Here is a 15,758-nt window from a genome sequence, read left to right as displayed (position 1 = left end):
GAGTTTTATTCGGGAGACCTGGGGTAACGGTGCGTGAGTGGAAATTTGTTGATCCACGCAGATTCCAGAACTTTTCACCACAGAAATGTGAGGAAAATGTGTTTTTTTTGGTCAATTTATTAGATTTGCAAGGGATTCTGGGTAACAGAACCTGGTGGGAGGCAGTTGAGTCACCCCATCCTAAATTTCCCTGGGTGTCTAGTTTTCAAAAATGTATAGGTTTGCTAGGTTTCCCTAGGTGCCAGTAGAGCTAGGGTGCAAAAACTACAGCTAGGCACATTGCCAAAAAAAGGGCCAGTTTTGACTGCGAAATTGAGGTGCGACCACTTTGCGTTTTGCGCTGTTTCCTGTCGCAGGCATTAGGCAGACCCAGGCAAGTGAGGTGCCATTTTTCTCATAAGACTTTGGGGAACGCGGGGTGGGTAGAAATTCGTTGATCCAGACAGATTCCAGAACTTTCCACCACAGAAATTTGAGGAAAATGTGTTTGTTTTTTTTCAATTTTTTGGTTTGCAAGGGTTTCCGGGTAACAGAACCTGGTGGGAGGCAGTTGAGTCATCCTATCCTAAATTCCCCTGGGTGTCTAGTTTTAAAAAATGTATAGGTTTGCTAGGTCTCCCTAGGTACCGGCAGAGCTAGGGTGCAAAAACTACAGCTAGGCACATTGCCAAAAAAGGGCCAGTTTTGACAGCGAAATTGAGGTGCGACCACGTTGCGTTTTGCGCTGTTTCCTGTCGCAGGCACTAGGCAGACCCAGGCAAGTGAGGTACCATTTTTCTCATAAGACTATGGGGAACATGGGGTGGGTAAAAATTGGTTGATCCACACAGATTCCAGAACTATCCACCACAGAAATGTGAGGAAAATGCGTTTTTTTCCCAATTGTTTGGTTTGCAAGGGATGCTGGGTAACAGAACCTGGTAGGAGGCAGTCGAATCACCCCATCCTGAATTCCCCTGGGTGTCTAGTTTTCAAAAATGTACAGGTTTGCTAGGTTTCCCTAGGTGCCGGCAGAGCTAGGGTGCAAAAACTACAGCTAGGCACTTTGCCAAAAAAAGGGCCAGTTTTGACTGCGAAATTGAGGTGCGACCACGTTGCGTTTTACGCTGTTTCCTGTCGCAGGCACTAGGCAGACCCAGGCAAATGAGGTACCATTTTTCTCATAAGACTATGGGGAACGTGGGGTGGGTAAAAATTCGTTGATCCACACAGATTCCAGAACTTTCCACCACAGAAATGTGAGGAAATTGCGTTTTTTTTTCCAATTTTTTAGGTTTGCAAGGGATTCTGGGTAACAGAACCTGGTGGGAGGCAGTCGAGTCCCCCCATCCTGAATTCCCCTGGGTGTCTAGTTTTCAAAAATGTATATGTTTGCTAGGTTTCCCTAGGTGACGGCAGAGCTAGGGTGCAAAAACTACAGCTAGGCACTTTGCCAAAAAAGGGCCAGTTTTGACTGCGAAATTGAGGTGCGACCACGTTGCGTTTTGCGCTGTTTCCTGTCGCAGGCACTAGGCAGACCCAGGCACGTGAGGTAGAATTTTATTCGGGAGACCTGGGGTAATGGTGGGTGGGTGGAAATTTGTTGATCCACGCAGATTCCAGAACTTTCCACCACAGAAATGTGAGGAAAATATGTTTATTTGGGTCAATTTTTTAGATTTGCAAGGGATTCTGGGTAACAGAACCTGGTGGGAGGCTGTTGAGTCACCCCATCCTAAATTCCTCTGGGTGTCTAGTTTTCAAAAATGTATAGGTTTGCTAGGTTTCCCTAGGTGCCAGTAGAGCTAGGGTGCAAAAACTACAGCTAGGCACTTTGCCAAAAAAAGGGCCAGTCTGGACTGCGAAATCGAGGTGCGACCACTTTGCGTTTTGCGCTGTTTCCTGTCACAGGCACTAGGCAGACCCAGGCAAGTGAGGTACCATTTTTCTCATAAGACTTTGGGGAACACGGGGTGGGTGGAAATTTGTTGATCCACACAGATTCCAGAACTTTCCACCACAGAAATGTGAGGAAATTACGTTTTTTCCCAATTTGTTAGGTTTGCAAGGGATTCTGGGTAACAGAACCTGGTGGGAGGCAGTCGAGTCACCCCATCCTGAATTCCCCTGGGTGTCTAGTTTTCAAAAATGTATACGTTTGCTAGGTTTCCCTAGGTGCCGGCAGAGCTAGGGTGCAAAAACTACAGCTAGGCACTTTGCCAAAAAAGGGCCAGGTTTGACTGGGAAATTGAGGTGCGACCACGTTGCGTTTTGCTCTGTTTCCTGTCGCAGGCACTAGGCAGACACAGGCAAGTGAGGTAGAATTTTATTCGGGAGACCTGGGGTAACGGTGGGGGGTGGAACTTTGTTGATCCACGCAGATTCCAGAACTTTCCACCACAGAAATGTGAGGAAAATGTGTTTTTTTTGGTCAATTTTTTAGATTTGCAAGGGATTCTGGGTAACAGAACCTGGTGGGAGGCAGTTGAGTCACCCCATCCTACATTCCCCTGGCTGTCTAGTTTCCAAAAATGTATAGGTTTGCTAGGTTTCCCTAGGTGCCAGTAGAGCTAGGGTGCAAAAACTACAGCTAGGCACATTGCCAAAAAAAGGGCCAGTTTTGACTGCGAAATTGAGGTGCGACCACGTTGCGTTTTGCACTGTTTCCTGTCGCAGGCACTAGGCAGAACCAGGCAAGTGAGGTACCATTTTTCTCATAAGACTTTGGGGAACACGGGGTGGGTGGAAATTTGTTGATCCACACAGATTCCAGAACTTTCCACCACAGAAATGTGAGGAAATTGCGTTTTTTTCCCAATTTGTTAGGTTTGTAAGGGATTCTGGGTAACAGAACCTGGTGGGAGGCAGTCGAGTCACCCCATCCTGAATTCCCCTGGGTGTCTATTTTTCAAAAATGTATAGGTTTGCTAGGTTTCCCTAGGTGCCGGCAGAGCTAGGGTGCAAAAACTACAGCTAGGCACTTTGCCAAAAAAGGGCCAGTTTTGACTGGGAAATTGAGGTGCAACCACGTTGCGTTTTGCGCTGTTTCCTGTCGCAGGCACTAGGCAGACCCAGGCAAGTGAGGTAGAGTTTTATTCGGGAGACCTGGGGTAACGGTGCGTGAGTGGAAATTTGTTGATCCACGCAGATTCCAGAACTTTTCACCACAGAAATGTGAGGAAAATGTGGGTTTTTTGGTCAATTTATTAGATTTGCAAGGGATTCTGGGTAACAGAACCTGGTGGGAGGCAGTTGAGTCACCCCATCCTAAATTTCCCTGGGTGTCTAGTTTTCAAAAATGTATAGGTTTGCTAGGTTTCCCTAGGTGCCAGTAGAGCTAGGGTGCAAAAACTACAGCTAGGCACATTGCCAAAAAAAGGGCCAGTTTTGACTGCGAAATTGAGGTGCGACCACTTTGCGTTTAGCGCTGTTTCCTGTCGCAGGCATTAGGCAGACCCAGGCAAGTGAGGTGCCGTTTTTCTCATAAGACTTTGGGGAACGCGGGGTGGGTAGAAATTTGTTGATCCAGACAGATTCCAGAACTTTCCACCACAGAAATTTGAGGAAAATGTGTTTGGTTTTTTTCAATTTTTTGGTTTGCAAGGGTTTCCGGGTTACAGAACCTGGTGGGAGGCAGTTGAGTCATCCTATCCTAAATTCCCCTGGGTGTCTAGTTTTAAAAAATGTATAGGTTTGCTAGGTCTCCCTAGGTGCCGGCAGAGCTAGGGTGCAAAAACTACAGCTAGGCACATTGCCAAAAAAGGGCCAGTTTTGACAGCGAAATTGAGGTGCGACCACGTTGCGTTTTGCGCTGTTTCCTGTCGCAGGCACTAGGCAGACCCAGGCAAGTGAGGTACCATTTTTCTCATAAGACTATGGGGAACGTGGGGTGGGTAGAAATTCGTTGATCCACACAGATTCCAGAACTTTCCACCACAGAAATGTGAGGAAAATGCGTTTTTTTCCCAATTGTTTGGTTTGCAAGGGATTCTGGGTAACAGAACCTGGTAGGAGGCAGTCGAATCACCCTATCCTGAATTCCCCTGGGTGTCTAGTTTTCAAAAATGTACAGGTTTGCTAGGTTTCCCTAGGTGCCGGCAGAGCTAGGGTGCAAAAACTACAGCTAGGCACTTTGCCAAAAAAAGGGCCAGTTTTGACTGCGAAATTGAGGTGCGACCACGTTGCGTTTTATGCTGTTTCCTGTCGCAGGCACTAGGCAGACCCAGGCAAATGAGGTACCATTTTTCTCATAAGACTATGGGGAACGTGGGGTGGGTAAAAATTCGTTGATCCACACAGATTCCAGAACTTTCCACCACAGAAATGTGAGGAAATTGCGTTTTTTTTCCAATTTTTTAGGTTTGCAAGGGATTCTGGGTAACAGAACCTGGTGGGAGGCAGTCGAGTCACCCCATCCTGAATTTCCCTGGGTGTCTAGTTTTCAAAAATGTATAGGTTTGCTAGGTTTCCCTATGTGCCGGAATAGCTAGGATGCAAAAACTACAGCTAGGCACTTTGCCAAAGAAGGGCCAGTTTTGACTGCGAAATTGAGGTGCGACCATGTTGCGTTTTGCGCCGTTTCCTGTCGCAGGCACTAGGCAGACCCAGGCAAGTGAGGTAGAATTTTATCCGGGAGACCTGGGGTAACGGTGGGGGGTGGAACTTTGTTGATCCACGCAGATTCCAGAACTTTCCACCACAGAAATGTGAGGAAAATGTGGTTTTTTTGATCAATTTTTTAGATTTGCAAGGGATTCTGGGTAACAGAACCTGGTGGGGGGCAGTTGAGTCACCCCATCCTAAATTCCCCTGGGTGTCTAGTTTTCAAAAATGTATAGGTTTGCTAGGTTTCCACAGGTGCCAGTAGAGCTAGGGTGCAAAAACTACAGCTAGGCACATTGCCAAAAAAAGGGCCAGTTTTGACTGCGAAATTGAGGTGCGACCACTTTGCGTTTTGCGCTGTTTCCTGTCGCAGGCATTAGGCAGACCCAGGCAAGTGAGGTGCCATTTTTCTCATAAGACTTTGGGGAACGCGGGGTGGGTAGAAATTCATTGATCCACACAGATTCCAGAACTTTCCACCACAGAAATTTGAGGAAAATGTGTTTTTTTTTTCAATTTTTTGGTTTGCAAGGGTTTCTGGGTAACAGAACCTGGTGGGAGGCAGTTGAGTCATCCTATCCTAAATTCCCCTGAGTGTCTAGTTTTAAAAAATGTATAGGTTTGCTAGGTCTCCCTAGGTGCCAGCAGAGCTAGGGTGCAAAAACTACAGCTAGGCACATTGCCAAAAAAGGGCCAGTTTTGACTGCAAAATTGAGGTGCGACCACGTTGCGTTTTGCGCTGTTTCCTGTCGCAGGCACTAGGCAGACCCAGGCAAGTGAGGTACCATTTTTCTCATACGACTTTGGGGGACGTGGGGTGGGTAGAAATTCGTTGATCCACACAGATTCCAGAACTTTCCACCACAGAAATGTGAGGAAAATGCGTTTTTTTCCCAATTGTTTGGTTTGCAAGGGATTCTGGGTAACAGAACCTGGTGGGAGGCAGTCGAATCACCCCATCCTGAATTCCCCTGGGTGTCTAGTTTTCAAAAATGTATAGGTTTGCTAGGTTTCCCTAGGTGCCGGCAGAGCTAGGGTGCAAAAACTACAGCTAGGCACTTTGCCAAAAAAGGGCCAGTTTTGATTGCGAAATTGAGGTGCGACCACGTTGCGTTTTGCGCTGTTTCCTGTCGCAGGCATTAGGCAGACCCAGGCAAGTGAGGTGCCATTTTTCTCATAAGACTTTGGGGAATGCCGGGTGGGTAGAAATTCGTTGATCCACACAGATTCCAGAACTTTCCACCACAAAAATTTGAGGAAAATTTGTTTTTTTTTTCAATTGGTTGGTTTGCAAGGGGTTCCGGGTAACAGAACCTGGTGGGAGGCAGTTGAGTCATCCTATCCCAAATTTCCCTGGGTGTCTAGTTTTAAAATATGTATAGGTTTGCTAGGTTTCCCTAGGTGCCGGCAGAGCTAGGGTGCAAAAACTACAGCTAGGCACTTTGCCAAAAAAAAGGGCCAGTTTTGACTGCGAAATTGAGGTGCGACCACTTTGCGTTTTGCGCTGTTTCCTGTCGCAGGCACTAGGCAGACCCAGGCAAGTGAGGTACCATTTTTCTCATACGACTTTGGGGAACGCGGGGTGGGTAGAAATTCGTTGATCCACACATATTCCAGAACTTTCCACCACAGAAATGAGAGGAAAATGTGTTTTTTCCCCAATTGTTTGGTTTGCAAGGGATTCTGGGTAACAGAACCTGGTGGGAGGCAGTCGAGTCACCCCATCCTGAATTCCCCTGGGTGTCTAGGTTTCAAAAATGTATAGGTTTGCTAGGTTTCCCTAGGAGCCGGCAGAGCTAGGGTGCAAAAACTACAGCTAGGCACTTTACCAAAAAAGGGCCAGTTTTGACTGCAAAATTGAGGTGCGACCACGTTGCGTTTTGCGCCGTTTCCTGTCGCAGGCACTAGGCAGGCCCAGGCAAGTGAGGTAGCATTTTTTTCGGGAGACCTGGGGTAACGCTGGGTGGGTGGATATTTGTTGATCCACGCAGATTCCAGAACTTTACACCACATGAATGTGAGGAAAATGCATTTTTTGTCAATTGTTTAGCTTTGCAAGGGATTCTGGGTAACAGCACCTGGTGGGAGGCAGTTGAGTCACCCCATCCTAAATTCCCCTGGGTGTCTAGTTTTTAAAAATGTATAGGTTTGCTAGGTTTCCCTAGGTGCCAGTAGAGCTAAGGTGCAAAAACTACAGCTATGCACTTTGCCAAAAAAGGGCCCGTTTTGACTGCGAAATTGAGGTGCGACCACGTTGCATTTTGCGCTGTTTCCTGTCGCAGGCACTAGGCAGACCCAGGCAAGTGAGCTAGAATTTTATTCGGGAGACCAGGGGTAACGGTGGGTGGGTGGAAATTTGTTGATCCACGCAGATTTCAGAACTTTCCACCACAGAAATGTGAGGAAAATGCATTTTGTTTTCAAATGTTTTAGGTTTGCAAGGGATTCTGGGTAACAGAACCTGGTGGGAGGCAGTCGAGTCACCCCATCCTGAATTCCCCTGGGTGTCTAGTTTTCAAACATGTGTAGTTTTGCTAGGTTTCCCTTGGTGCCGGTAGAGCTAGGGTGCAAAAACTACAGCTATGCACTTTGCCAAAAAAGGGCCCGTTTTGACTGCGAAATTGAGGTGCGACCACGTTGCGTTTTGCGCTGTTTCCTGTCGCAGGCACTAGGCAGACCCAGGCAAGTGAGGTAGAATTTTATTCGGGAGACATGGGGTAACGGTGGGTGGGTGGAAATTTGTTGATCCACGCAGATTTCAGAACTTTCCACCACAGAAATGTGAGGAAAATGCATTTTGTTTTCAAATGTTTTAGGTTTGCAAGGGATTCTGGGTAACAGAATATGGTGGGAGGCAGTCGAGTCACCCCATCCTAAATTCCTCTGGGTGTCTAGTTTTCAAAAATGTATAGTTTTGCTAGGTTTCCCTTGGTGCCGGTAGAGCTAGGGTGCAAAAACTACAGCTAGGCACTTTGCCAAAAAAAGGGCCAGTTTTGACTGCGAAATTGAGGTGCGACCACGTTGCGTTTTGCGCTGTTTCCTGTCGCAGGCACTAGGCAGACCCAGGAAAGTGAGGTACCATTTTTCTCATAAGACTTTGGGGAACGTGGGGTGGGTAGAAATTTGTTGATCCACACAGATTCCAGAACTTTCCACCACAGAAATGTGAGGAAATTGCGTTTTTTTCCAATGTTTTAGGTTTGCAAGGGATTCTGGGTAACAGAACCTGGTGGGAGGCAGTCGAGTCACCCCATCCTGAATTCCCCTGGATGTCTAGTTTTCAGAAATGTATATGTTTGCTAGGTTTCCCTATGTGCCGGAAGAGCTAGGGTGCAAAAACTACAGCTAGGCACTTTGCCAAAAAAGGGCCAGTTTTGACTGCGAAATTGAGGTGCGACCACGTTGCGTTTTGCGCCGTTTCCTGTCGCAGGCACTAGGCAGGCCCAGGCAAGTGCGGTAGCATTTTTCTGGGGAGACCTTGGGGAACGCTGGGTGGGTGGAAATTTGTTGATCCACGCAGATTCCAGAACTTTCCACCACAGAAATGTGAGGAAAATTTGTTTTTTTGTCAATTTTTTAGCTCTGCAAGGGATTCTGGGTAACAGAACCTGGTGGGCGGCAGTTGAGTCACCCCATCCTAAATTCCCCTGGGTGTCTAGTTTACAAAAATGTATAGGTTTGCTAGGTTTCCCTAGGTGCCAGTAGAGCTAGGGTGCAAAAACTACAGCTAGGCACTTTGCCAAAAAAAGGGCCAGTTTTGACTGCAAAATTGAGGTGCGGCCACTTTGTGTTTTGCGGTGTTTCCTGACGCAGGCACTATGCAGACCCAGGCAAGCGAGGTACCATTTTTCTCATAAGACTTTGGGGAACGCGGGGTGGGTAGAAATTCGTTGATCCACACAGTTCCATAACTTTCCACCACAGAAATTTGAGGAAAATTTGTTTTTTTTTTCAATTTTTTAGCTCTGCAAGGGATTCTGGGTAACAGAACCTGGTGGGCGGCAGTTGAGTCACCCCATCCTAAATTCCCCTGGGTGTCTAGTTTACAAAAATGTATAGGTTTGCTAGGTTTCCCTAGGTGCCGGCAGAGCTAGGGTGCAAAAACTACAGCTAGGCACATTGCCAAAAAAGGGCCAGTTTTGACTGCGAAATTGAGGTGCGACCACGTTGCGTTTTGCGCTGTTTCCTGTCGCAGGCACTTGGCAGACCCAGGCAAGTGAGGTACCATTTTTCTCATAAGACTTTGGGGAACGCGGGGTGGCTAGAACTTTGTTGATCCACACAGATTCCAGAACTTTCCACCACAGAAATGTGAGGAAAATGCGTGTTTTCCCAATTGTTTGGTTTGCAAGGGAATCTGGGTAACAGAACCTGGTGGGCGGCAGTTGAGTCACCCCATCCTAAATTCCCCTGGGTGTCTAGTTTACAAAAATGTATAGGTTTGCTAGGTTTCCCTAGGTGCCAGTAGAGCTAGGGTGCAAAAACTACAGCTAGGCACTTTGCCAAAAAAAGGGCCAGTTTTGACTGCAAAATTGAGGTGCGACCACTTTGTGTTTTGCGGTGTTTCCTGACGCAGGCACTAGGCAGACCCAGGCAAGTGAGGTACCATTTTTCTCATAAGACTTTGGGGAACGCGGGGTGGGTAGAAATTCGTTGATCCACACAGTTCCATAACATTCCACCACAGAAATTTGAGGAAAATTTGGGGGTTTTTTTCAATTTTTTAGCTCTGCAAGGGATTCTGGGTAACAGAACCTGGTGGGCGGCAGTTGAGTCACCCCATCCTAAATTCCCCTGGGTATCTAGTTTTCAAAAATGTATAAGTTTGCTAGGTTTCCCTAGGTGCCGGCAGAGCTAGGGTGCAAAAACTACAGCTAGGCACATTGCCAAAAAAGGGCCAGTTTGACTGCGAAATTGAGGTGCGACCACGTTGCGTTTTGCGCTGTTTCCTGTCGCAGGCACTTGGCAGACCCAGGCAAGTGAGGTACCATTTTTCTCATAAGACTTTGGGGAACGCGGGGTGGGTAAAAATTCGTTGATCCACACAGATTCCAGAACTTTCCACCACAGAAATGTGAGGAAAATGCGTGTTTTCCCAATTGTTTGGTTTGCAAGGGATTCTGGGTAACAGAACCTGGCGGGAGGCAGTTGAGTCATCCTATCCTAAATTCCCCTGGGTGTCTAGTTTTAAAAAATGTATAGGTTTGCAAGGTTTCCCTAGGTGTCGGCAGAGCTAGGGTGCAAAAACTACAGCTAGGCACATTGCCAAAAAAGGGCCAGTTTTGACTGCGAAATTGAGGTGCGACCACAATGCGTTTTGCGCTGTTTCCTGTCGCAGGCACTAGGCAGACCCAGGCAAGTGAGCTAGAATTTTATTCGGGAGACCTGGGGTAACGGTGGGTGGGTGGAAATTTGTTGATCCATTCAGATTCCAGAACTTTCCACCACAGAAATGTGAGGAAAATTTGTTTTTTTTGTCAATTTTTTAGCTCTGCAAGGGATTCTGGGTAACAGAACCTGGTGGGCGGCAGTTGAGTCACCCCATCCTAAATTCCCCTGGGTGTCTAGTTTTCAAAAATGTATAGGTTTGCTAGGTTTCCCTAGGTGCCAGTAGAGCTAGGGTGCAAAAACTACAGCTAGGCACTTTGCCAAAAAAAGGGCCAGTTTTGACTGCGAAATTGAGGTGCGACCACTTTGTGTTTTGCGGTGTTTCCTGACGCAGGCACTATGCAGACCCAGGCAAGCGAGGTACCATTTTTCTCATAAGACTTTGGGGAATGCGGGGTGGGTAGAAATTCGTTGATCCACACAGTTCCATAACTTTCCACCACAGAAATTTGAGGAAAATTTGTTTTGTTTTTCAGTTTTTTAGCTCTGCAAGGGATTCTGGGTAACAGAACCTGGTGGGCGGCAGTTGAGTCACCCCATCCTAAATTCCCCTGGGTGTCTAGTTTTCAAAAATGTATAGGTTTGCTAGGTTTCCCTAGGTGCCGGCAGAGCTAGGGTGCAAAAACTACAGCTAGGCACATTGCCAAAAAAGGGCCAGTTTTGACTGCGAAATTGAGGTGCGACCACGTTGCGTTTTGCGCTGTTTCCTGTCGCAGGCACTTGGCAGACCCAGGCAAGTGAGGTACCATTTTTCTCATAAGACTTTGGGGAACGCGGGGTGGGTAGAACTTTGTTGATCCACACAGATTCCAGAACTTTCCACCACAGAAATGTGAGGAAAATGCGTGTTTTCCCAATTGTTTGGTTTGCAAGGGAATCTGGGTAACAGAACCTGGTGGGAGGCAGTGGAGTCACCCCATCCTGTATTCCCCTGGGTGTCTAGTTTTCAAAAATGTATAGGTTTGCTAGGTTTCTCTAGGTGCCAGTAGAGCTAGGGTGCAAAACCTACAGCTAGGCACTTTGCCAAAAAAGGGCCAGTTTTGACTGCGAAATTGAGGTGCGACCAAGTTGCCTTTTGCGCTGTTTCCTGTCGCAGGCACTAGGCAGACCCAGGCAAGTGAGCTAGAATTTTATTCGGGAGACCTGGGGTAACGGTGGGTGTGTGGAAATTTGTTGATCCACGCAGATTTCAGAACTTTCCACCACAGAAATGTGAGGAAAATGCATTTTGTTTTCAAATGTTTTAGGTTTGCAAGGGATTCTGGGTAACAGAACCTGGTGGGAGGCAGTCGAGTCACCCCATCCTGAATTCCCCTGGGTGTCTAGTTTTCAAAAATGTATAGTTTTGCTAGGTTTCCCTTGGTGCCGGTAGAGCTAGGGTGCAAAAACTACAGCTATGCACTTTGCCAAAAAAGGGCCTGTTTTGACTGCGAAATTGAGGTGCGACCACGTTGCGTTTTGCGCAGTTTCCTGTCGCAGGCAGTAGGCAGACCCAGGCAAGTGAGGTAGGATTTTATTCGGGAGACATGGGGTAACGGTGGGTGGGTGGAAATTTGTTGATCCACGCAGATTTCAGAACTTTCCACCACAGAAATGTGAGGAAAATGCATTTTGTTTTCAAATGTTTTAGGTTTGCAAGGGATTCTGGGTAACAAAATATGGTGGGAGGCAGTCGAGTCACCCCATCCTAAATTCCTCTGGGTGTCTAGTTTTCAAAAATGTATAGTTTTGCTAGGTTTCCCTTGGTGCCAGTAGAGCTAGGGTGCAAAAACTACAGCTAGGCACTTTGCCAAAAAAAGGGCCAGTTTTGACTGCGAAATTGAGGTGCGACCACGTTGCATTTTGCGCTGTTTCCTGACGCAGGCACTAGGCAGACCCAGGCAAGTGAGGTACCATTTTTCTCATAAGACTTTGGGGAACGCGGGGTGGGTAGAAATTTGTTGATCCACACAGATTCCAGAACTTTCCACCACAGAAATGTGAGGAAATTGCTTTTGTTTTCCAATGTTTTAGGTTTGCAAGGGATTCTGGGTAACAGAACCTGGTGGGAGGCAGTCGAGTCACCCCATCCTGAATTCCCCTGGATGTCTAGTTTTCAAAAATGTATATGTTTGCTAGGTTTCCCTATGTGCCGGTAGAGCTAGGGTGCAAAAACTACAGCTAGGCACTTTGCCAAAAAAGGGCCAGTTTTGACTGCGAAATTGAGGTGCGACCACGTTGCGTTTTGCGCCGTTTCCTGTCACAGGCACTAGGCAGGCCCAGGCAAGTGCGGTAGCATTTTTTTTGGGAGACCTGGGGGAACGCTGGGTGGGTGGAAATTTGTTGATCCATGCAGATTCCAGAACTTTCCACCACAGAAATGTGAGGAAAATTTGTTTGTTTTTTTCAATTTTTTGGTTTGCAAGGGATTCCGGGTAACAGAACCTGGTGGGAGGCAGTTGAGTCATCCTATCCTAAATTCTCCTGGGTGTCTAGTTTTAAAAAATGTATAGGTTTGCTAGGTTTCCCTAGGTGCCGGCAGAGCTAGGGTGCAAAAACTACAGCTAGGCACATTGCCAAAAAAGGGCCAGTTTTGACTGCGAAATTGAGGTGCGACCACGTTGCGTTTTGCGCTGTTTCCTGTCGCAGGCACTTGGCAGACCCAGGCAAGTGAGGTACCATTTTTCTCATAAGACTTTGGGGAACGCGGGGTGGGTAAAAATTCGTTGATCCACACAGATTCCAGAACTTTCCACCACAGAAATGTGAGGAAAAAGCGTTTTTTCCCCAATTGTTTGGTTTGCAAGGGATTCTGGGTAACAGAACCTGGTGGGAGGCAGTCAAGTCACCCCACCCTGAAATTCCCTGGGTGTCTAGTTTCCAAAAATGTATAGGTTTGCTAGGTTTCCCTAGGTGCCGGCAGAGCTAGGGTGCAAACACTACAGCTAGGCACTTTGCCAAAAAAAGGGCCAGTTTTGACTGCGAAATTGTGGCACGACCACGTTGCGTTTTGCGCCATTTCCTGTCGCACGCACTAGGCAGGCCCAGGCAAGTGAGGTAGCGTTTTGTTTGGGAGACCTGGGGTAACGCTGGGTGGGTGGAAATTAGTTGATCCATGCAGATTCCAGAACTTTCCACCACAGAAATGTGAATAAAATGTGTTTTTTTTGTCAATTGTTTAGATTTGCAAGGGATTCTGGGTAACAGAACCTGGTGGGAGGCAGTTGAGTCACCCCATCCTGAATTCCCCTGGGTGTCTAGTTTTAAAAAATGTATAGGTTTGCTACATTTCCCTAGGTGCCGGCAGAGCTAGGGTGCAAAAACTACAGCTAGGCACTTTGCCATAAAAGGGTAAATTTTTAACTGCAAAATCGAGGTGTGACCACATTGCATTTTGCGCCGTTTCCTGTCGCAGGCACAAGGCCGACCCACACAAGTGATGTACCGTTTTTTATCGGGAGACTTAGGGTAATTCAGATTTGTAAATCAACTGTTATTACCTATTGAATTTTCATGCATTTCTCCATTCCCAATGAAAGACATTGTGTAAAAAAAACATAAAATTTGGAAAAATGACCAATAATTCTCATGCTAGTATGAGTATTCCCAATTTTGAAAATGTGCAAATATATACTGTTTCTAAACTCTATAATTTGTACCCAATTCAGAAATACATCGGTGTCTTTCATACCGATTTTTCCATGTATACATTTTCAAAGAATAAGTGCTCTATACCCGGTAAATAATAAAATACCATTGCAAGTTGCTGCTCAGTTTTTGGCTCTGGGTTCGTCGGGTTCCTGGTGAAACTACAAGTCCTATATATCCCCACAACCAGGAAGGTCAAACGGATGTAACGGTATACTGCTTTCAAAGAGCTGTCAAAATTACAAGAAGTTACAGGTGAAAACGTTGAGACAAAAGGCTGTTTTTTTCAAATAATTTTCAATTATTCCAATATTTAACTGTTAGTTTCTATAAAGAAACCTTCATGGATTTAGATAAATGACCCCTTTCCGGATTCAGCATTTTGTCTACTTTTCGAAAATGTATAGCTTTCCAGGATCCATTATTGCTTTCAAACTCATTTCTACCATTAACTGGAAGGAGGTTGAAAGCTCTAAAAATAGCAAAAATAGGCTATGTCCCAGAAAAATGCCAAAACTGTGTGAAAAATGTTGGTTCTATGACAAAAGACTGTTATTCCCTAAAAGCTGAGAAAATTAAGATTTCATCCCCACAAACCCTTTTTTGACAACATTTGCAGGGAAAAACCCAGAGGCTTTCAGTTGCAGCCCGTTTTTCCCAATTTTCTGAAAAAACCTAAAATTTTACTGTATTCTGCATAATTTTTGGGACCCCTTCAAGGGTATCCACAAACCCTGGGAACCGTTAGAATCCACATGATGTTGGCAGAAAAGGACGCAATTTTGGCGTGGATACCTTATGTGGTCAAAAAGTTACAGGGGCCTTAGCGCGCACTACCCCAAAGCGCGAAAAAAAGCACAGGAGGGGAATAGGCCTAGCAGCGAAGGGTTTAAAGGAAATCATCTGTTGCAAGAGCTAACAGATCTGGTCTCCAGCTGAAAAACAGGGGACAATGAGAACTGAGCCTGGAGGTGAAAGAGTTTATTTAGAAAGGGCTCCATATGGTCCACAAATTGTTGAAAATAGAAGGATGGAATCTCCAGTTGCTTGAATTGTGAAGATAACAAAAATGCCAATATGTGACTTAATTGAGCATCCCTGGTAGATGTTCTGCACAAACTGAGATCTTGTGACGGAATTCCCCAAAATTTTTGCCAGTTCCGCAACAGGCTTGGATTTTGTGCCCCCGAGGTGACTGATGTACCTTATTGCTGTGAGGGTGTCCTGAAGAGGAACGGAACACTTTACCTTGTGTTTACCTTGTGTTTTGTGAAGCTCTGGATTGCATCTCTAAACAGTTTATGTGCAATTTTAACTCCGGAAAATACCATTTGCCTCCAGCAGAGATCTGACCACACCGAGCGCCCCAGCCTGTCAGGCTTGCATCTGATTCTAATATAAGATCTGGGGCTGAAGCTAAAACTGTTCTGCTGTGCCAGGCAAATAAATGATCTATCCACCATTGAAGCTCTAGGCGAGACTTGTAATCTAAGTTTATGAGATTGGAGTAAGCTAAGCCTTGCGAAGATGGTGAATTTTGAGTCATTGCAGAGACCGATAGTGAAGAGGTCTTGGAAAGATGGCTTGTATGGAAGACGATAGGAAGCCCACAATCCTTGCCATCGACCTGGGAGAGGTGGAAGACTCCTGAAGAGTTTGGGCAATTTCTGATGTGATTGATTTTACTTTGGAAAAGGGAAGATGTAGAGTGACACTCTTCGAATTGATTAAGAACCCCAAGAATTCCATTTATTTTGCTGGAAGAAGGATAGATTTGTCCTTATTGATGAGAAAATCTAGACATTAAAGAAGAGAACTAGTAATCTGAATTTGAGACTGAAGAGACAGGAAATTTTGACCCATTCAAAGGATGTCGTCTAGATATATGATTAATCTGATACCTTGAGATTTGAGATGTGCAACTACTGGTTTCATAATTTTCTGCATGCACAAGATGCTGAGTATAGGTCAAATAGTAGGGAAGAAGACTGATACATTTTTCACTCCCACATGAATTGGAGACATTTTCTGAAGTGGTGGTTGACGGGGATTGTTAAATATGCATCCTGCACATCTAATCGCAACATCCAATCATTTTGTAATAGCGAGTCTCTAAGATGGATAATAGTTTCCATCTTGAAATGCTGATAAACAACAAACTG

This window comes from Lissotriton helveticus, chromosome 3_2, assembly GCF_964261635.1.
Source record: "Lissotriton helveticus chromosome 3_2, aLisHel1.1, whole genome shotgun sequence".
NCBI classification, from domain to species: domain Eukaryota; kingdom Metazoa; phylum Chordata; class Amphibia; order Caudata; family Salamandridae; genus Lissotriton; species Lissotriton helveticus.
The sequence above is the reverse complement of the archived record's forward strand: the minus strand, read 5'-3'. Positions refer to the sequence as shown.